Raw genomic sequence first — 23,655 nt, 5'->3', positions numbered from 1 at the left:
CACAATATGCAGTGATGTAAAGCAGGACTGTTTGCCCTGATACAGGTCTGCCTGGCTTGAGCTGCGGGGTACAATCCTGCCGGGGGCGAGAAGCCTCCTCGGTTTCACGTTAGGGTCACCGGTGGAAACACGTCGACTGTGGCTCCGAAAAAAAAAAATGAAACGGCGGCTTTGGTGTTTTGACAGAGGACGCGTCGAGTACAAAGAGTCACAGTATTCCCCTTGTAAACCCTCTGAGCTCAGTGCAGTGTCTTTCACAGCGTGCAGTGTCCATAGTGGGCTAACAATGGAGGACAGCAGGATATGCACTTGATCCTGCCAGCGTGGAAGACATTGTAACCCACAAATAGTAAAGTCACAAGTCGATCTGAAGGTCTTATCTACAAGCGGAACAAACCCCGTTTCTTGTTGATGCCCCTTCCCATCCTCCCCGCTCCCCCCACCCACCCATAACAGCCCCCCGAACTCTCTGTTTAAACCATGGTCATATACCATGAAGAGATTGTTTCCTGAAAGCCCAGAATTTGCCTGCAGAGAAGTAACAAACTATTATTCAGTGGGGTGCAAGTCCCCCTGCAATGACTTTTGTCCGAAAATAAAAATACTAGCATTTCACATAGAGTCTGTAGCGTCTCGGAGCACCTAACCAGTGTCGGTGACTGTGTATTTCGTATGCAAAAGTAGCAGCCAATTTGAACACAACAATCCCGCACAGCACAGTGAAGTGAATGACCAGTTATATCTGGAGGACTGTTGCAGAAACTCCCTGTTATTTTCAAATAGTGATGGGATTTCAAGTTTAACATCTCACCTGAAGGCTGGCACCTCCAACATTGCCATGCCCCCCCCACCCCCCACCGCGCCCCCCTCCCACCCAGTAATGCCCTGGAGTGTCAGCCTTGACTCTCGGCCCTAGAGTATGACACTGGTGATCTTCCAGCTGCTTATTCAAAAGAACAAGATGCGTCAAAGGTTTCAAAGGAGAGTACATGTAATGTTTGCCTGTAGCTATAAGCTGGAACTGCTATATATGTAGCTGCACACTCATAACCGCATGTCACATATACAAATTCGAAAGGTTTCCTGCTAGAAACATGCACATAGAGAACACTCAGTGTAAGGTAACAGTGATTGAGTGCAAATCGTAGCCTGCAAACTGTTTGCGCACAGTAACTACCCATGATATCTATGTATTAGAATAGAAACTGGGCAGTGTAGTCATTCACATGGGGTAATGAGTGGACAAAGTAACACTCGGTGTTATAATTCTCACTGCGGTACAAATGGGCCTCAGTGAATGTATCTGCGATTTCACAGATGTACCACAAACTGCCCGGGTAAACTGAAGCAAACCCAAATTAATGTTGGTTGTCCACAGCACCCACTGGAATTCTACCCAGTGCTTCGAGGGCACTGGCTGTTCACCAGGTCGGAAGAGCGAGGAGCAGCAGAACAAGTGATCAGAACACCGCACTCACGCAACCTACTGATATTTTTGTAATGCAACAGTGCGTATTGGCATAATTTATTACGCACCACTGCAGTTCGACAAAGACAGAAAAAGAGTTTGCCAAAAACTTTCACTCACAAAGGAGTACTATCTCAGTTTGTCAACAGAAATGCCTTCATCTGAAGGCTTACGTCATACCCTCTGGAAAATATATTTTGTATCTTCAACGGGAAGATTGAATTGGGTGTGATCCACATACACATGCACATTAATTCCATGTCTGTGGATGAGATCGCTGAATGAGAGCACATAGATTAGTGAAGAAGAGAGGAGCGAGGAATACAACATGTTACAGTGCAGGGGCTGGAAGAGAAGCTGTCAGAAGCGGCTAAGTGGACATGTTGGCATAGGTGAGAGTGAAACCAGGTTAAGACAGAACCGTGGAGCTGGAGGAGAGGTGGCGGAGAAGCATAGGGTGGTCGACAGGATCAAAAGTGGCAGAGAGACCTATCAAGGAAGATAGGGGTTCAAGTGGAATTTGAGGGGATACACATGATACACATACAAGGAGCATTTTAGGATCTGTGGAATCCTCTGTGGAATCTTCCAAATGTCTCCTGCTCAGCAACTTTGCGAGGACAAAATTAGTAGCTTCATCAATTTGGACTGTGTGATGCCACTCGAGGTTGGATGGAGTGGGGCAAATGGAGAGGTTCATAGGTTATATAATTTGCCGTTGCTCAGTAAGGCAGCTTGGGTTATCCCATCTCTTTCGTTACTAAACTAGTTCTTTATCCAGTAAATTCATGAGTGAATTTCTCAATTCCAGGTACACACTGGAAGTTGTAATTTAGTACAGGGACTTTGGGTTTGCTGCAATATCCACTGTGGCGTAGGGTGTCCTGTATGTTGATTACAGTGGCAGCATATTTGGTATTTTTGTGCATGTACGTAACAGTCCTACCACTTATCTCAAGCCCAGATATGTCGACTTCCCATTGATATTGCCAAAAACGTGCAAAGGTTTCGCCCACAAAATATACTGTCAATTCGCAGTATATTCGGTGAAGCACTTTGAGATGTCTCAATGATGTGATAAGGCCTTACATCAAGGCACACCATTAAAGCCATTGATTTAGTACCACTTATGTTGACAGGGTTCTCTTAAATGACTATTTTTTTACTTAAGTGACTGTTTCTGTAAATAAACAAAGTGTCTGTAAATAAGTTAATGAAAATACATGTATATAAATGGTTCAAGAATTTTAATTAAATGTGTGATTATTTTAAAATAAATGAAGGAAAACACATGTAAATACACAGTACACAAATTTTAATCACAGAATACATATTGTCCACTTGTGAACGTCTATGTAGACGAAACTCGAATGGTCCCTGACATGTCAACATAAGTGGATAGGACTGTATATCGGAGTATATATAGTCATGCTCCTTCCATGGAAATCCTATCCCCTTGTGAACCCCCCACCCGCCCCCAACCCCCACCCCCAAATATAGCACACCCAGATTTCACAGAGATTCCCTTATCCCCAAAGGCAATCAAGTAAAAATTGCAGCATATTCATCCATTTTCACATCTCCAGTCTTCAAACATGATGAATGACATTTCTCATGGGTTTAGTTAATAATAATAACAATAATAATAATAATAATAAGCCGTGTATTTGACGTAGCGCCTTATCACGTCATTGAGACGTCTCAAAGCGCTTCCCAGAACATACTGTAAAGTGGAATGACTGTGTTTTGTGAGCGAAATTAAGACTCTTGTCTTAAAATTCCAACACCACCCAGAATTTGTTTGGCAAATGCTTAGCTTCAGGTAATACTTCGGAAGCCGGGTTTTGGAACCGTGGGCGAACAGTTTCCAAATTAAAGCTGAATTATAGAATCATGCGATCACACAAAAAAAACCTGTGCATAATCTTAGAACGTGAGAAGTGTGGTGTCTCGACCAGTCTCCTTTAAACCCTCTCGCCATTCCTTCTGATTAGATCGGGTGTCAGCAGCCCCCAAACCCTTTGTGTCCCGGAGAACATTCGTTCCCCCCCAAGTCTGCACCTTCCCTCCGTTGTCTTCCTATCGTGAAAGGAAACAAGTCTCTGCAATCCTCCTGCATTCTGTCCTTGAAGCGTGAAATACAATCTGAGCACAGCGGAGAAGAAAGCAGCAATACCGCTGCATTAAAAGTGAATTATGTGGGATTTGTAACTTTAATCCTCTCACTTTAACTTTACAATTTGCTGTGAGGTATAACATTCAAAGAAGGAGCAGTACAGACATGCTCCAGCCACCTTTAATGTACTCAGTGCTTATTATTAATTATCTAATAAATCATGCCCCGATACATGTGATCATTTAGCTGCCCGTGTTTCGTGTACTTTTAGGTACACTGGGATCTCTTCAGATCATGTGAACCACTAAAATAAAAGCGTAAGCCTGCGCGTCAAAAGAAAAGTGGTAGAATCATTCATTGTCAGACAGTTACTAATTTAAGGCTTTCCTGATTTGCCAACCTTGCATTTCTCCTTTCTCGAGCAATCGTTCACTTGAAGCGGTGAAAACTCACGATAACGATCACATCACTGAACATCTTGATCAAACCAGACTTCAACTAATGAAAGTTTCATCCATCTCTCGGACCTGCACCCCTTAGCAGCTGTTATTTGCAAGCGCTCCAAGACACGATCCTGCGCGAAGGGCGTTGTATAAATGCAAGTTGTTGTCGTTATTCATTTTTGAGTCTTGAGAGTAGGATTGATCAAATGTCAACCATTCAAAACACAGATTTTTTTTTAGATTACCAGTTTATAATGGAGGCTCTCGTTCTATGCACTTTACATAACGCTGCTTGCCGTGTTGAGGGATAGCGAGCGCGGGATGGCTGCTCATCACAAAATCACAAGAGCGGTTTGGATGGGGACGGGCCTTCGACCCATTTGATCTGTTCCTTCCCGAATACTCACCTTGCTCTCCGCCTATCACAGCGTCGAGCTGCTTCTTAAATGAGTCCACTGTTCTGGTTCTGGCCTTAACCAATCCTTCCTGGTAACCAATTTAACCTGTTGTTAAAGTGAAGACATTTTTTGGATGTCCGTCCTGAAATTGCCCTTTGCAACCCTGAATCTGTACCCTCTTGTTTTGTTACCTTGGCGTATCTGAAGGAATTGTGCTAAGTTTACTTTATCAGTGGTTTAAAATAGTATAATGTCCCCTCGCCAAGGCATCCCTTTACAAAGCTGGACAGTTTTACTTATCTAATCATTATTCACAGCTCATTCCTCTAACCCTGAGAATAATCTTCATTGCTCTCCTATTCATTGCTCCATAAGGTGTTTGCAGCCTCCTTTATGTCGTAAACCTAGAAATATACCCATTGGCTCTTCGTCCCTCGCAGATCAAGTTCAAGATCCTCGTCCTCACCTTCAAATCCCTCCACAGTATTCCTCACCTTGCTCTACCATTTCCTCAAACCTTCCTTCCCTCAGCAGCCACCGGTCTGCTTCACGTTCCCCACCGTGCTCAGCCCACCAGGCCTATCTGCTCCAATTCTTTGGAACTCCATCCCGGAATCCTTCCAACTCACCCCCTCCCTCACCTCTTTCAAAGACCGTCTTAAGACCTGCCTCATTGACCGCACTTTTGGTCATCTTTTCCTTCTTTTTTTCTTTTTTTTCCTGACAGTCCAGCGCCTTAGGACGTCCTCCCGACGCGAAAGGTGCTCTATAAATGTAATTTTGTTGTTGTTATTGTTGTTCTCCACTGCACCCCCCCCCATCCCTCGGTTCCCATCCCCAGCTCCAGTGCCGAGCCACGACTGTCAAGTGCCTTGGGACGTCGCACAGCATCTGATGGTAACGAGGCAATCGGCAAAACAAGGTTCTCGAGGCAAAATGTTACGGACTGCTCCAAGAATTGAGCCTGGTCTGAACATCCTGTCAAAGAGGGCCAAAGGCACCTTTATTATTGAAACCATGAGAATGAGCAGCGCGTTTGAGTGGTGAATGTGCCCGGGAAACCCTGTGAGCCATTGTTTGCTCACAGTTGCCGTCTGTTTCCAGCTTTGTGTGGTGGCAACTTCACGAAATACGAAAATGATTTCCTGGGCATGTGACACCAGACCCAGTGGTGCATCATACACAGCGAGTCCTGCTGCAGTTGATGCGGAGGCTTGACTTCGTTCGGGTTGGTTCTTGCAATAGAGCAGCTGTCGCTGTGGACACAAGCTGTCTGCAACTCCCTGTCATCGGTGTCCGACCACATTCGCACAGGACGTTCGACAATTGGGATCAGCGCTGCGTATTTGTCAAGACATAAGCTGCAGTCCATTGCCCGGAAGTTTGACATCCAGTTTACATTTCATGTGAATGCTGAATGACAGATATCTATTGTGCAGTGCATCCCCCACTCTCATACGTTCGTATTCCTTTAATTTGTATGCGCTCCGTAACAATATTGTCGACAAGGTGTTTCACAGAAAGGAAGGTCCCAGGTTTCCATTCCCACCTTCGTCACGTCTCGATTTCTTTTAGGTTATCTGAAGGAAAGAACTAAGTAAAAGCAAGCTCGTTTCCCAGAAGGAAGACAGAGACGGATTTTTTTTCAGTCAGCCGGGTGTTTGACATGTGCTCATGAGTATCCAAACCAGACTGAGAGTTCCATATATGCATTGCCACCTACACATGGAAATTCCCCTGTATCGGGAATAGAAGGCATACTCTCTCCCTGGAAGGATGTACACTGCTTATTGAATTCTGGAGAGAATAAAGTACAGGTTAGCAAGAGCCTTGGAGAGTGTGCGTTGGGGTAGTGCTGGAGTCTAACCAGCTAAAACTGTTTACCTCATCATCGAAAGTACTGCCTAACAAGCTTCCCACTGCTTGTCCAGGTAGAATCACTCCACCGGTAACAACAACAACAACAACAACAAGATTCCATTTATAGAGCGCCTTTCACGTCAGGAGGACGTCCCAAGGCGCTGCACAGTTGGGTCATGACCCGAGCAGGGGGGAAATGGTCAGGTAAGGGCTTTGGCCTTGCAAAGTTAGGCAGAGCAGCAGGTGAATCATCCTGGAAGCCAGTTACAGAGCAACATTGGCAGAGATCATCGGCTTATCGCTTTGCAGGGTTCAGTTAATAAAGGGTTAAATCCGCAGTTGTTTACCCACAGGATTATCATTGAGACGTATCCCAGAGCACGTTATGATTCTGTGGGAGGGGAGTCAGTTTTCTTTAGCGTCTCCCGATTGACGGGATTAATTTTTCAGCCACCCAAGCGTGCCAAATGCTACTTCTGTGAAAAGAAAGGATTTAAAAGTCATTTGAGTTGAAGCTCAGATAACAGTGAGCGAGTGAGCGAGCAAGCGAGCGAGTGAGTGAGTGAGTGAGTGAGTGGGCTGCGCTGCCCAGAGCGACCATCACTTCAAAGCGAGGAACGGGTGAAGCAACCCGTGCTATTGCATTTACCACTTGAATGAAAGGCCTAAACCACACCTGAAAGGCTCCGATAAGTTCCTCTCTCCCGGCTGGGGCAGTGCAACAGGTTTGTAAGAACCCCTTTGAGTTGCGGCAAGTTAATAGATGGCTTTGGACACCTGGTCTAGCTATATCCTGTGAGAAAGTTTATAGCTGGAAGTCAGTAAACTGTGCTAGATTGCCTAAAGGTGTTCAGTAATCTAGGTTATAGGGTGCAGTGCAACAGTTGCTCAATCCCTCTTTGCAATAAATCTTAAGCAAATGATTGCTTCAGCCAGCCTCAGCTTCAGTGATTTAATACAGGTGGCCTGTTTTTCCCCTTCTCAGCAAAACAGTTTCCAGCTCAGTCATAATTCATCCCGGGTTAAATATTAAAGATTATCACCATGTGTTTAGCAACACCGTTATCAGTCCAACCTTGCTGCCACACTGGCAAGATTCGAGAATAAGCTACCTTCCACCACCATCGTTTCATAGCCTGTCTTACTCAGGTAAATGACTGAGAGTCAATCAGCTGGTAATAATAATGATAATAATAATAATCCTTGCATTTGATATAACGCTTTTCACATCTTCTAGACCTCTCAAAGCGCTTCACAGAACATACTGTAAAGTGAATTGACTGTATATTTGTGGGCGAAACACGACAGCCAATTTGCGCACAGCAGCGTCCCCACACACAGCCGTGGATTGAAAATGAACAATTTATTTTATTTTTTTTCTTGAGGGATTATTATCAGGTGTGTGGAGTAAGGAAACTTACCCAAGGTTTGGCCCCCCGCCGGGAATCAAACCCAGGTCTCTCGCTTGCGAGGAGAGTGCTCTAACCACTGAGCCACAGGACTCCACTAGTAGGATATCCTGGTAGTAGGATATCCTCATGTAGCAAACTTTATCAAAGGGCAACTGAGTCCTTATACTACATGCTTGGGTTGCCAAGAAACCTGATCCTTTGATCAGACCTGGAATGGAATTGGCTGAATGGAAATTAATAGAATTAGTCAGGAACAAGCTCAAATGATCAAACTTATGTGAAGGTCAGAGTTTCTTAAATATTCCAGTTAATTCGCATTTGATTCACCCGCACACTCAATAGGCAGCATCCACTTGGCCTGCTTCATGTCCTCCCCCCTGATCCTCCCCACCATCGGTAAGTGAGCTTTCAGCCATTCTCGGAGTGCTCCATTTCCGGAGTCCTGTAGCTTGGTGGTTAGGGCACTCGCCTCGCAAGCGAGAGGACCTGGGTTCGATTGCCAGGTCGGGGAGAAACATTGGGCAAGTTCGCTTACTCCACACGTCTCTGTTTACCTCGCAGTAAGCGGGAACCCGGTTGTTAATCGATTGGCGGAAATTTAAGATGTCAAATTAAGAGCTCTTGAATTCAATCTTAATTTGGAAGCCAATCAAAGAGCCGCAAAAAAAAAAACAGCTTCTCAGATACAGACGGAATTTAAGAATTTTCCACAAATGTTAAATTTCAAGACAGTGGTCCTAAGGCTAAAACCGTAAGAAATCTCGAGTCCCGGAATGTGCGCAAGCAGCGGGGCAAAGCTTAACCACAACACACTTCACTACGTCTCGCTCAGTCTTCTTGACCTTATTTTCCTAGGCAAGAAACTGGAGAAATTGTGTACAGTTTCACTCAGTGAACTAATCATTCCTCCTCCCGTTTGTTTTCTTGTTGAGATTTATTGTTACCTTCACCATTAGTCACTCATAATCAATCAAAGAGCAGTCTGGGCTCTTTAAATCCAGCCATAACTGATTGTTGAGATGTATTACAAAATGCAATTACAATTGCCAGTGTGTCCTTGATCTGGACACCCAATCTCTTTGTGCTGCGCTCTCCCTCAAGGGGGAAATTGTCAAGTGTGTGTTCCCAAACAAGTCAGTGTCCTTTTTTTTTCTTCGTTGCAGACAAAACAAGTCCTTGTTGACATTTTTCAGCACATTTCAGGGTGAAAAATAGTTTTTCAACTGAATCTTAAAGTGCCCTCAGTTTTTCGTCCTGCCGAGAAGTAATGTGGGTTAGAGTATTTTCTTTCCGTCTCACCTGTGTCAGCTTCAAGGTATCTTAGTTTTGAACAATATTATTTATGGGTCGTACGTTCTTCAGAGAGAAAACAGTCATGATGTGTAAAGAAATATGACAGAAAAGTTTGTCAAACAGAATCACAGCTGAAGCAGTGAAGGCAAGATCAACCAGTTTGTTTAACCCAGAGCATAACATTTGGTATGAAGGTAAGTTATGCAAAGAGGTCATCAAATGTTGGGTGGAACTTAACAGTTGCTGAACGGCTGAGACCACGACCAATGTCACAGGAAGGAAAGCTTAAGGGTCTTTTTTGTGCATTTGTAGGAATCAACAACAACTTGCATTTATGTAGATCCCTCCATTGGGAGCACTTAAATCAATGGACAGCGATCTTCCAGATAAAATTGGTCGTTTGCTCCACAACCATTTGTGAGGCATTGCTGTGTGTAACTTGGCTGCTGCGGTCACAGGTAAATGCACAACCCAATCACTACGCCTTACATTAAAATACCGCAAAGCACTTTGAGAAATGTCGAAGATATGATGATGAGGCGCTAACAATAAATATTATTATGTACAATTATAATGTCTTTTTTTTTAACAGCGCAAATTCAGTTTTAGCGCAGATGCAAATGTGAACCCCACTCACGCCGAGGCCAGTCTGTTCTTCCCTGCACGCCATCCATATCTTGTACTGTAATGTCCAATGTCCAGGTCTTCCAACAACAACAACAACAACAACAACAAGATTCCATTTATAAAGCGCCTTTCACGTCAGGAGGACGTCCCAAGGCGCTGTGCGCACGTGCACAGTACACAAGATGCGACATCATTAGTGACCCTAATGACCCATGGAATGGCCTTTTTTTATAGAGCATGGGAACCAGCCAGCATTGCACATGTACAGTGACAACACCTGTTGTGCTTTAGATTTTATGGGTTCCGAGCAATGTTGTAATGAGGCTTTACTGTACTTCTCTCCTGTAGGTTTGGACCCAAACGTCTCTAACACTGGTACTGCTTAAATATCAGTTCCCATTTAATAGAGGGCGTATATGTGATACACCAGATCATGTGTCACATTTCTGACATGTTCCGGTGGACGTTAAAGATCGCATAGCACTACTTGAAAAGAGGAGCGGGTGTCTCCCTGTGTCCTAGCCAACAATCCCGGCCCCCAGATGAAATAGATAATTCACTTCATGGGTGTTTGTGGGAACAACGCTGTGCACACATTGACTAGCATTCACCTCTAAAATACACTTTACGCAAGTTTCACTTGTCACTTTAGCAGGTGGCGGGTGGTGGCTTGAGGAGTGAGGAGGTCGGGGAGGGAGGGAGGTACCAGGGAGTGAGGGATTTGAACATGAGAGTGAGAGGATCTTGAAGTCCATCCGTTCGGTGATGGGGAGCCAGTGGAGCCAGGGCCAGAATTGGTGAGATGTGGGTAGGGAGTTTGTTCCAGATCAGTACACGGGCGGCAGAGTTCTGAATGAGCTGATTCTCGTGAATGGTGGAGTTGGGGAGATCGTCGAGGAGTGCGTTGAGTAATCCAGGCGGGAGGTGACAAACACATGCACAAGGGTTTCAGCTGCATTTGGGGTAAGGTACGGTCGGAGGTGGGCAATTTGGTGGAAGTGGAAGAAGGCGGTCCTGCTCAGGAACCAGATGTGGGGGAGGAAGGACAGTTGGGGATTGAACCGGATGCCTAGGTTGCGCAATGGTTCGGTGAGTCTGAGGGTGAGCCTAGGGAGGTTGAGGAGTTTAGATCCACAGGAGTGAAGGCGTTGACGGGAGCCAAGGAATATAGCTTCCATCTTGTCCATATTCAGCTGCAGGAAGTTTCCAGGCCCATCGGTGGACCTGGAAGAGGCAAAGTAGATAAAGTAGATCATCCGCACACATGTAGAAGTTTACCTCGTGTCTGCGGATGACACCACCCACAGGGAGCATATAGATAAGGAAAGAAAGAGGGCCAAGGATGGAACCCTAGGGTACCTCGCAGGTGACCGGGCAGGGCCGGGAGGAGAAACCATTTGCCGGTCAATCACTCAATGGCTATTTGGTAGAAGAAATGTGATCTTACTTTACAACTATGGCGTCGATATGGACCAACTGTGCAGGATTGGGTTTACAACCCGTGTGTAAAATTAGCGAATTGGGCTAACCAAGTGCAAATACATACAGCTGCCTGCAACTTTATAATAATCAACGTAAAGAATGATAGGGTCAACAGGAATTCTTTATATAGGTTGTTACGTTAAAAAGTAGGCAGTGGTATTTCTTTGCGTGTCTGTGTTAGCACACGGTTAGCCATGCTCGTGTGTTTTGTAACAATCCACAAATTAGACCCCATTAAGTAAAGAGGCAGAAGCTTGCAGGATTATGATCTATCTGTCTGTGGTTTTTTATTTGTGCGGCTTGTTCTGGCATTTCCTGAGGTCCTAATGATACTAACTTTGCTCCCACACTTCGGTGCTTGTTTACATCCGCTCCTAATCCTGGTTTCCAATCTTAGATTAGTTGCTATGGCAGTCGTACATTTAGAATGTGCTTTCCACAGAGTTGTGGTTAGGGCATGGAGTGAAGTCAGCAATTTGTTCTGCAATCAAAATGTATTACTTTTTCCACCTTCTTCCTTATATACTGACCACCCTATCTTTCGCACCTCACAAAGCCTGCAACACACTATAACAATAATCCTTGCACTTCATACAGCGCTTTTCACGTCTTCTCGACGTCTCAAAGCGCTTCACAGAATAGACTGTAAAGTGAATTGACTGTATATTTGTGGGCGAAACGTGGCAGCCAATTGCGCACAGCAGCGTCCCACAAACAGTCGTGGATTGAAGTGATCAATTTATTATTATTTTTTTTTCTTGAGGGATTATTATCAGGCGAGTATTATCAGTGGAGTAAGGAAACTTGCCCAAGGTTTTGCCCTGCCAGGACTCAAACCCAAGTCTCTCGCTTGATCTAACCACTGAGCTACAGGACTCCACACTGTTTACAATGCCCCAAATGCTACCCACCTTGCAGCATAGACCATGTGCACGTAGCACCAGATACTATACAACTTGCAATTATAGTGCCCTTTTACGGAGGGCGGTGTCTCGGAGCGCTTAACAGTAGCAGAGCCTGACTCCGAGCTGGGGTGGGGGGGTGAGGGGATACACAGTCAAAGAGGAAGGTCTTCAATTGTGATCTAAAAGAGGGGAAGGAGGGGAAGCAAGGTGGAGAGATTGGGGGAGAGCTTCAGCACTTAGTGGCTGAAAGTACGACCACCAATGCTGGAGCGGAGGGGGCGAGGGACAAGCAGGAAGCCAGAGCCAGCCGAGCAGAGGCAGCGGGTAGTCGAGTGAGGAGGTACAGAAAAATAGCGAAATGCCAGGGCAGGAAGGGATTTGTAGACAAGTGAGATCTTGAAATCCATCTGCTCTGTGATAGGGACCGGTGGAGCCTGGTGATGGGGACATAAACTTTAATATGCATGAGCATACAGGCGGCAAAGTTCTGAATCAGTTGTAGCTTGTGGGCAGTGGAGCTGGGGAGACCGGCGAGGAGGGTATTGAAATAGTTGAGGTGGCAAATATATCCTTTACTTTAGAGGGCTTCGGCACCGATACACAATAAACCTCACACTGCACAATGTGGATTGCACCATAAGCCTTTGCCAAAAGGGACAGGGGAACCTCTGCTGTGCCTCTGTAGTTCGTTGGACACTCACAGGATGATTTTCTTCTTACTCGCTCACATCCTCTTGGGAACTTGATCCATCTCTCCATGACATGCCCCTCAGTCAGCTATTCACTCAGTGTGAGTGTTTTATCAACGTCTCTGGACCTGCCTCCTAAAACGCTACACTTCCTGAGGATATGGCCCTTAGTTTCAGCCCGTTACTCTCCGTAAGAGGCTTTTAAAGTACAAACAAAACCCAAAAGAAACAACATTAGTAAGTAGTCAACTAAAGGAGCTTTCCATCAGTCTTGGCAGTTATGACCGGACTAATAGATTGGACAATTTAGACCGGGCCTGTGAAGCAGATGTCATTTTCTCATTGTGCCATATCTAGTAATGTAATCTTTTAAGCTCAAAGTGCTACTGATACCTGTAGGGAAAGAAAATAATATTTGTACAACTGGATTTCCAGGCTACTCCAACATGCAGAGAGAGAGAGAGAAGAGAGAAGAGAGGGGAGGGCTTGTGGGTACAGTCTTTGCAGAAGTGTGAAATTGAATAGTGCATTGAAGGCGGAATAAATTTAAAACAAAGTTTACGAACATGCTGCAGAGGCAGAGTTTAAGAAAGTTCAAGTCAAATCAGTTAGTCACAGCAAAGGCAGGCCTGACTTGATTAAAACTGAGGCCACTGCAAACCTTCGAGGAAATGGGATAATCTCTAAAATCAAGACCTAACATTAGATGGGTAAGATCTGTATGTACATACTTAGATTGTATCAATTTTCAAACTAACCCTTGGAATAGGAAGTGAATTGAAAGGCAATGAAACCTATCCTTGTGGGCAGCTGGACTGAAGACACCTGCCCTCAGCAGCCAGTTTCTCTCCAATCCAGTCTATTGAATTGAACAAGATCTCACTGGATTAAGGAACCAGCTGCTAACACGGCTACTGCCACTGGTAAAAAGGGTTACTGTTGTCTGGGAAAGGGTCTCGGGAGACACGTTACTGGATTTATAAATGGGGGTAGGCAAGTGCGCCGCGATGCAGCCGGTGGCGTCCTCAGCACAGGGAGCTGGCAGTTGCGTTCGTCACTTCACATTTTCCAGCAGTCACGTCGAAAGCTCCGCAAGAAGCAAGACTGCCGAGTGGAATTTTCATGGAAGCTGGCGCAGAAAGTTAGACTCACCTCATTCACCCTTCCACCCGTACAGCCCTCCCTCAGCACAGAGACAGAGTGAGGGTTGAGTAGGCAGCCAGCTCTCACTGTTCAGACCGGACTCACGAATGGAGGAATGGCCACTCAGGCAAGGCAGTGGAGGACAACCACCACATATAGCAAGTGTCAGTGTCTTCAGGTGAGGGGGCATTTCATTGGAACCATATAAAACACCTGGAAACCTTACCAGTGTTTGAGTAATGACAGTAGTAACTGAGTAATGACCTCCCAGGGGTTAGAACATTGAAACAAATCCTTAGATCCATAACAACTTTCTTGGTTTGAAAGCGAGAGGACTTGGGATGAAAGCTTAGGCAAGTTTCCTTACTCCATGCACCACTGTTTATCCGGCAGTAAGTATCAACCCAGTTGTTAAATACTATCCCCCCAAATACTATCAATTTGGTCACTCAATCTATGACTGTTTGCGGAACGCTGCTATGCGCTATTGGCTGCCGTGTTTCGTCCACAAAATATGCTGTCAATTCACTTTACAGTTTTTGAATTACTCGAATCAGGTTTAGTACAGTCTTATTTTCATTATTATTATCTCCTTCTCTTCCTCTCTCTTCGCTCCCTGTAAACTTCACTGTGTTATTTTCTTTAACATATCTATGTTCCCTCTTGGTGACATCATCCGCAGACATGGTGTCAACTTCCACATGTATGTAGTTGACACCCAACTGTACCTCTCTGCCTCCACTTTCGACTCCAGGACCCACTGCTGTCCTGACAGAATGTCTGTCAGACATTAAGTCCTGGATGAGAGCCAACTTTCTACAGCTGAACGTCAACAAGACCGAGGCTCTCCTGTTTGGCTCCCATCAGCGCCTTCTCATCAGTTGACTGGCAGCATCACCATCCAAAGATGCACACTCCACCTCACTGAGCCAGTCCAGAACCTTGGCGTCTTGCTTGATCGATGTCGAATTTGCGGTATTTCTTAAATTTGCCTTGACGTCAAAATTTGTGGAATTTTTTAACCTGTTCCTTAGCTAATTAAGACAAGGAACAGGAGAAGAAACACAGCAAATCTTTACCCCAATTTTTCAATTAATCAGATACAGACATGTGGAATCAGTGGTAAAGTTGATCCCTTCTGCTCTCTATTGCACTTCACACTACTCTCCAGCAAGGAACGTAGCAGGAGGAAAAACAAAAGTCATTTGGGAACACTCAGCAGGACAGGCCGCATCTCTGGAGAGAGGAAAGTGAGTTAACGTTTCAGGTCGATGACCTTTCGTCAGAACTCATGGGGGAGCAGCCAGTTGGCTGATTCTGCCAATGAATACAATGAAATCCCACCCCCTCCCATTTTCCATTTTTCACTGAGGACACTTCCAGGCATTCATTCTACCCGACAAAAAATGAGCCGGTTGTTTCCTTCACAACTCGTTCCAAACAGTAATGATCCGATGGGGTGGGTGGGAGGGTGAGAAAATATTCACTGATATTTATAATGTGAATCCTCGCTGTTGCCAGAAGTCGTGGACTGAGAAATGGCTATAATGAATGGGGATACTCCCTCAGAGAAATCCACTTTAATATTCAATTTCCTGACTCCTAACAACATGATGTAAGAAAGCCCTGATATATACATATGTATTTTATTATATATTGGATGCAGAATCTCTAGTGCGGGATTTTTATATTGTATGCATTTTCGTATGTAGTTTGCTTTTATGGCAATGATCTATGCATTTCATTGGATATAATTAAAAGGTCACGATAGCATGCATATGCAGCTCCAATAATAATAATAATAATAATCCTTGGATTTGCTATAGAACCTATAAAGTCTCAAAACACATGAAGTAGAGTAGGCCAACAGAGCAGCCAATTTGCACACAGCAATGTCCCACAAACAGCAATGAATTTGTCGACCGAGCACAGTCTCGCCTCAATCCCCATGTCGGGACTTGGAATCACAAAGGCTAAGCTGACACTCCAATGCAGAGCTGGAGGGGTGTTACGTTGTCAGAGGTGCCGTCCTTCAGATGAGACCTTAAACCAAGGTCCCGTCTGCCTGTTCTGGTGAATGTTAAAGATCTCATGGCACTGTTCGAAAAGAGGGAGGTTCTCCCAGTGTCCTGCTAACAAATCTCCAAATTGAATTGATCGCTTACTCCATGGATGTTTGTGGAACATTGCTACGTGCAAATTGTCTGCCTCATTCACCTCCAAAATACACAGTCAATTCACTTTACTAAGTATTTCGAGATAACGTGATAAGGTGCTATTATCAAGCAGGGATTATTATTATTATTATTAAGTCAATAACCAATTTTTTCTGGAGGGTTCCTTAAAGTATTCCTTAACTTATTTAAGGAACGCTTCAAGGAACGCCAGCAGATGGCGTCCCTCACCAGGTGAGTAGTTTGTTCCTCTCGGGGATCGAGCGCCATCTTATTGTGACCGCGGGGCGAGCGATTATACTTTGTAAATTTCAGGTCCTGCACTGGGCTCTGGGTTATTTTCGATCCAGTTTGGCATTACCGGATGGATCTGCTGAGAACAGATGGAATCCCTGTTCCCCAAGACCGAAACCATACCTTTCGGTGATGAGGCAGCCGAGGGGCCGATCACTGAAATGAAGATACGAGCAATGCTGCAGTATCTTGATTTCATCATGGTGCGAGCGAAAAATCTGCGTGCCAGACTCCAGCCAGTTGCGCCGCAGCAATCTACGAGAAATAACATTTGTGAAGTGGAGGGAAAGCTCGAGGTGGCACGGCCGTAGCTGGGCCTGGCCTGGCCTGGTCCAACATCGAGCCAACAATAAGCAAAACCAAATGGCCAACTTCCCCGTCGTCAAGTGGTCACTGGTGAGCCGCTGGTCGTCAGATGTATCCTTCCAGTTAGTAGGATCCGATGCCTCACATTCAATATACACCAGCAAGTCGGCGCTAAAATCTGCAGAGGAAGGAGCAGCGTCCTCCGGTTACAGGGCTTACCGTACGTCTGCTTTATTCAGCGCGCGAGTGGAAGCGTTACACTATGAGGCAAAATGCAACACGTTAGGCCACAGAAGCAGCACAAGTGCCAACAAGGAGCGGAGTGGGGTGCGCTGCTCCTTCATTCTCCTGCTAGACACAACCATAACATGTATTTAGTGTCAAAAATGTGTCAATCTCTGAATTATTCATTGTTCCCGAATCAGTAAATCTCGGAATAGACCCAGGAGGGACTGGAAGGTACGTGGGTCTCAAGGTCACACTGTGGTGAAACCAGTAAATATCATGTTCTCAGACATGCAATTAGAACATCTGTTTGTGCCATGTATGTCTAAAATGTTTATTCTGCGAACTCCAGGCATAATACGGCTGAGCTCTGGTATGCAGTTTGCACTGAAATATCAGACAGTGATGTTGAATGCCTCAGACAGTCATATTTAGCTATTTATCAATTGCCACGTTATCAGCAAGAATGCCTTTTCTGCTTCCAGCGAGAGGTGGAATATTTGTGGAAACTTTGGGCACGTAGCAGGATTACAGTTGTTAACTTCAGAAGGTAAGAAGTTAGAGCTTAGGGCTTCGTGACCCGTCACCAGTCAACACCAATTCTGAATTTTAATGACGGGGTTCTAAACTTCCTTTTCTTTGCTTCACTTAATTCCTTTATTATAATAATAATAATAATAATCCTTGCATTTGATATAGCGTCTTATCGCATCTTCGAGATGTCTCGAAGCGCTTCACAGAGTACACGAGATTGAATTGCCTGTGTATTTCGTGGGGGAAACCCGGCAGCCAATTGCATACAGCAGTGTCCCACAAACATTCATGGATTGAAAGACCCAATTTTTTTTTTCGAAGTTGATTATTGCCCCCGGAAAGTGATCCGCCAATCGACTAACAGCAAGGTTCCTGCTTACTACTAGGTAAGCAGAGGCAAGTGGGAGCAAAGAAACTTGCCTAAAGCTTTGCCCTGCCCGGGAATCAAACTCAGGTCGTCTCGCTTGCGAGGCGAGCACTCTAACCAATACGCGACAGGATTCCACAATTTGTTCTGTGAATAAATGCTGCAGTGACAATGCTGCGGAGGCCGTAAAAATGTAACAGTGCTCCCTTCATGTCCTTTGCGTGGCAAACTTAGATGTCAATATCACGAGTGAGATAGCAGTGGCAAAACTGTGTTCGTGAAGCACTGGGGTGAACACCGCGAGAGCTGGCAGTCCGGGCAACCTTGCAACAAGAGTCATCCTCACTGCTTTGATGGCTCAACATGTTGTTCGAAACTCCATCTAGTCTTAGCCTACGAGGCCGTTTTGCCTTAAAATTTACGATCGCAAATCATCATGGAAAGTTGGTATGTTGGAATGTTGTCCTGACAAACCCAACGGGCGTGAAGGACAACATGGCATCCCGCAGGTGACAGGTACGCTGTCTAGATTTGCGTGTGTGCTATTGGGTTAGGCAATGTGCTTCGACTTTTTTTTAAAAAAATGATATTAAACAGCACGTTTTTAGGATGCTTCACTGGACAATGATATGCAAGCCGATTGAAGGCATATAATTACATGCTGACTGACTTCCTCTGGTTGGCTTTTGACCCCACTGTGGTAGAAATTGTAACCTTGCAAAGTGAGTAATGGGTTTAAAACATATCTCCCTCCAAATGCAACACTGCTCAAATAAAACACCACCAGTGCCTGAATTAACCTATTATGGGGTGATTATAGTGCAGATGATACTGGTAGCTTTAGGAGGGTTTACCAACCACGTTGTTTACCTAATCGTACATTTACATTTATATATATATATATATAATCAAGATATAAAAATTAGCTGTTTTTCAGTGTTTAGTTTGAAAGCTTTTTAAAAAAAATGTTCTCTTCAAATACAATCATTTAAACTACAGTATTTGATCTCCAATTCCAAATTGTATTCAAATGGAGCTAGAGAATAATTCTACTGTGGAAGCAGATTAACCCTTATGTTTTTCTAGCTGAAATGGTGTAAGCAGCAATGAAAAACTTTCTAAGATTTCTAATTGCAAAATGATCCAACCAGGCACGGGCCGGCAACAACAATAATAATAATAATAATAATTCTTGCACTTGACATAGTGCCTTATCACATTCTTGAGACGTTTCAAAGCGCTTCACAGAATATATTATAAAGTGGATTGACTGTGTACATTTGGGGTGAAACACGGTAGCCAATTGCACACAGTAGTGTCCCACAAACAGTCGTGGATTGAGTGACCACTTCTTTTGGGGGGGGAGGGGAGGATTATGAAATTCAGGCCTTATTTGGAAGCATATTTTCCATGAAACCGACTTCACGTTAAGACCGAGTTTACGAACTTTCCATGATGATTTGAGATCGTAAATTTTAAGGCAAAACGGCCTCGTAGGCTAAGACTAGATGGAGTTTCGAACAACATGTTGAGCTATCAAAGCAGTGAGGATGAAAACAAATCATCAGTCCTCTCCATCACCTCTTTCAGAGTTTGTTGTTTTTCCTTTAACAAGAAGCAGCTCAAGTAACGTGAAACATGCAGGGCTGAGCCACTGGGTAAAGTGCAGTGACCCTGATCACACAGAGGACAGCTAAAATACACCTACTTATCTTCAATATTTTATGCACTGACTTATCTTAGGTCTTTGGAGCAGCATTTGACACTTGTTGAACTTGCATGCTCTCCTATACAATTAGCCAGTCATTTTCACCACATCTAGAAGCACCACATTCACAATAAATAATAATAGTTTTTTGTGTTTGATATACAGCGCCTTACGGAGGACGTCTCAAAGCATTTCGCAGGATTTACTGTAAAGTGCAGTGACCGAGTTTATGAATTAAATTTTATTTTATTGGTCAGCACGATGATCCATCAACACATGGAAACCCATCACTGTTCTAAAGAGTACTGGAGCACACTGAGAGCATTCCTCCACAAGTCCTTGGTGAGCAGAGAGTTAGCGTAGTCACGTCTGAAAGCATGGATAAGCATCCTTGACGCGGCGGGGCGGGCCAGGAGGGTGTGGTGGTGGTAAAGTTGCGGAGCTGGGGGGGAAAGCTGAACGGGTCAAGGCACGGATGTGGACCCTCGACAGTCCAGCTCCTTCATTGCTTATTGTTGTTGTATAATATCTGAGACTTCTCCTTTCAAGACTGAAGAGCCCTTGCTTCATCCTTCGTGCTATCCTCTGCATTGTTGATCACGATCGACCTCTTGGAGCGTCAGGAAGTGGCCTGGCAAATACCTGCACCAGTCCAGGCAAGTCAACGCCAAGGTTCCAGTAGCGACCGAGTCCCAATACCCATGTCCAGGAAGGAAGAAAAATTCAACAAAGAAAAATGTCTTTGTTGGCTGATCATAAAGGGAGGTGCCCACTGCTCTGGAGCCTGGCAGTGCCCTAGTGTTGGGGGTGTGCCGCATTCTACATTTTACAGCACCTTGGGACGTCCTCCCCACATGAAAGGCGCTATACAAATTGAATCTTGTTGTTGTACATCGGCAAGCTTGGTGGGAAAATGACATTACAAAAAGGACCGCAGCAGCTATTGATGATTATAAAGCGAGTGTGGACCCCATTTAATGCACGCGTGCACTGCTGAGCTTGGGACATCCTTCCGACATGAAAGGAGTCATATGAATGAAATTTGTGGTCGGTGTTAGCCTTCTCTCTTCCTTTGTGCCGTCCAGTTTAATGCCAAAATGGTTGACTTCGAGGTCACCAGTTTTCTGAACTTGTCTTTCCTAGTTTGTGCAAGCGCAGAAAGTAGGAAGTGATGTTCAGTGAAGCCCTTATAACCCGGAAGGCGGCGTTTTTTACTTTTGCCTGAAAACGGCGGCATGAAAAGGGTGTGACCCACTTATCGTCGCCTCACCTTATTGGATCCCAGCCACTGCGTAAGAATATAGCTCAACTGTACCGTCAGCCAGTTCAAAAACAACCGGTGAACAGATAATTGCTTTTTAATGTTCTGCAGATAAAGTCCAGGGCAACCAAAAAACATGGGGCGAAAGCATATCGTGACAATGTCACAGAGGTATTCAGTGAATGAGTTCACAACCCAGCATGCTCATGCCATAAAAATGTTGGCAAATGCCAGCACTTTGGAACACTTCTCTAAACATTTGCAAAAAAAAAAGACTCCCGGTTGATTTATCTGAAATCTTCAGAACATTTTTATGTGGCAGCTAGTGTCTGTGGAAGCAGAGCAGTACCTGACAGTGCTAGGTGATGTGATTAGACACACCGCACTGTTCTGGTGAGCTGAAAGACATGGACACAGACCACTACCGCCATGATGCATCTCAAGGTCACGAGTGGTTCTGTTTGTCGTAACATGTAAGTGCGGCAGCGTTTTTGTTTAGGGAGGGGGGACAGTTCGTGGTCTAAAAGCAGATTCCGTCAACATTTCAATGATGAATGATGGGAATTGTATTTAGAAGGACTTAATTGTATTCAGTACAAGTGTTTAATTGTAGTTGAGGTCCAGAGGGTCAGTGTGTGGTGTGCGTGTATGTGTGTGCCGTGTGTGTGATTGCTATCATTTTCTTGGCACGTGTTCGGTGTGACATCTTCCTTAACTTGGATGGAGTGACGGGGAAGTTACCGGTGTCAGACATTAGTACACTCGCTTTATCTGCAACAGAAGATAAAAGAATCATTGTAAGAAAAAAAACAGTGGGTGTGGTGGAGGGTGATAACAGGACTTTGTGAACACTCTGTAGGCAGGATCCACAGTTGGGAGACCTATTTCACCTGAGAGCCTCTGTTGGGAGAGGACATTCAGCCAGAGCTTCCACTGCAGATAATTATCCAGAGACCCCAACTATGGGAGGTTATTAACCCTTTAACGGCCGATTCCCTCTGTTGAGATTTCCCTCATATTGAATAGTTTCTGTTAACCTACATTCATACAGTCATAACTGTGCCCCCAAATCAATAACAATAATTCTAACGTTTAATATAGCACCTTATCATGTCATCAAGATGTCTCAAAGCACTACACAGGATGTACTGTAAAGTATAGTGACTGTGTATTTCGTCAGCAAATGGACAGCCAATTTGTGCACAGCATTGTCCAAAAAACAGCCATGAAGTGAATGATCAAATTTATTTGGGAGACTGATGGCCAAAACATTGGGACACAGGCCCTTCTCTTTTCAAGTATCTTTAAAATCCACCGGAACAAGTAGACAGGACCTTGGTTCAGTGAAGGACAGCATCTTGGACAGTGAAGCACACACCAAGCACTGCACTGGAGTGTCAGCATAGACTATAAGGGTTTCAAATCCCAACATGGGGCTTGAACCGGCAACTTTGTGACTCCGAGGTGAGAGTGCTACCAACTGAGCCCAGCTGACACACAAGAATAATGCAAAGGTAGGCGCTGTGGCTGGTTCAATGCATTTAATGGGTTCTTCCAAACCCTTTCCCTCTCGCATTGTACAGACCGGTCGATATTATACCTCGCAACCTGGTTGTTCAATTCATCCAGGATCATCAACAAAAAAAAACAGGGAACATATGTTATAAAATGGATCCATATGCAGCTACAGAGATAAACGTGGCAAGATGACTCACTACGATTTTGGTATTTTCCCTGTCTCTCTCGTTCTCTCCACACCACTGGGCTGGGAACAGAGAACAGGGATACAAGAAACACACAGCTACTGAGGGTCAAATGTCAGAAGGATAAGGACCGGAAACGGCCCTAAGGTCATATTTTGAGTACCACTGAAAGTAGTAAGGTCCAATGGTATTATTTCCCAGACTAGGTCACATTCTTATTTGCAATAACTTCACAGTGATTTTCCTCCTGAGAGGAAATAGACAAGCGGAATCTCCTTGGGGTTGAACTGCCTCCACAATGTTAACTCAAAATCCAGGCAATCCTCTGTGCCCGTCTTGATAGTCTGGCTCCTGAGCCAGTTGATCCGCAATACTCCAGTTCACTATCGACGATCGCTGGAGGCAGGGATTCTTCCCACTCGGCTCAGGTTTATCCTGCTAGTCAATGCCTTAATGGGTAGGGTGGTCCCAGTTGGACAAGCGATGGGACAGTGTTTTCAATGGGCAAGTTACGTGGTTTCAGATGGTTAAACTCCAGCAATACCTAATGCACTCTCTGAGGGCTATAAGCCTCACTTTCACCAACCTGCATCTGAGGTAAATATGGTGTGTCCCTCCAAGGGAGAGAGTGCATTGCCTTCCAGGGAAATGCTCACGTGTGTATGTGACACATGTACATGTAATATATGGAACTCTTCACAAATAATAACTCCATGCAATAACTTGATGCTTCTGTGAACTATGCAGTAGGTGTTAAGGGAGAGGTGCAGGAAACAGTGCTCCAGCTTTAGGATTGCTTCAGTAATAACTGTAGTAACAGACCTCACAAAACACTTTGCAGTTAAGATTCGAACAACATTGCATCCACAGAGTTTGTCTAATCACTTTTGGCAGATTTGCCAGGTTTTGCTGACCTGGCTCTGTTTATAAGAGGTTGCACATCACATCCTCCCAGGAGGTGTCAGGAGTATATTTTGCCTTACACTGATTGGATGCCAGCATGAAGTATTATACATTTGGGATCTAACACCTTCGCTGCTTACTAATGAAGTGAACTTGTTGTTATGCACTTATAATGGGATTTTCCTGTGTTGCGTCCATACATATCTGCCAAACCTGCCACGATCGTTGCGGAGGGTCGCTTTGTGTTTCCTGGCAACACCACGACAACCATGAAGGGACTTGCAGCGATCTCTCTCCAACACGCACTCAAGACAGATGCTGATGCTTTTGCAATTGACCAGCTG

This window comes from Callorhinchus milii, unplaced genomic scaffold (assembly GCF_018977255.1).
Source record: "Callorhinchus milii isolate IMCB2004 unplaced genomic scaffold, IMCB_Cmil_1.0 Scaffold1, whole genome shotgun sequence".
Lineage (NCBI taxonomy): Eukaryota > Metazoa > Chordata > Chondrichthyes > Chimaeriformes > Callorhinchidae > Callorhinchus > Callorhinchus milii.
The sequence above is the reverse complement of the archived record's forward strand: the minus strand, read 5'-3'. Positions refer to the sequence as shown.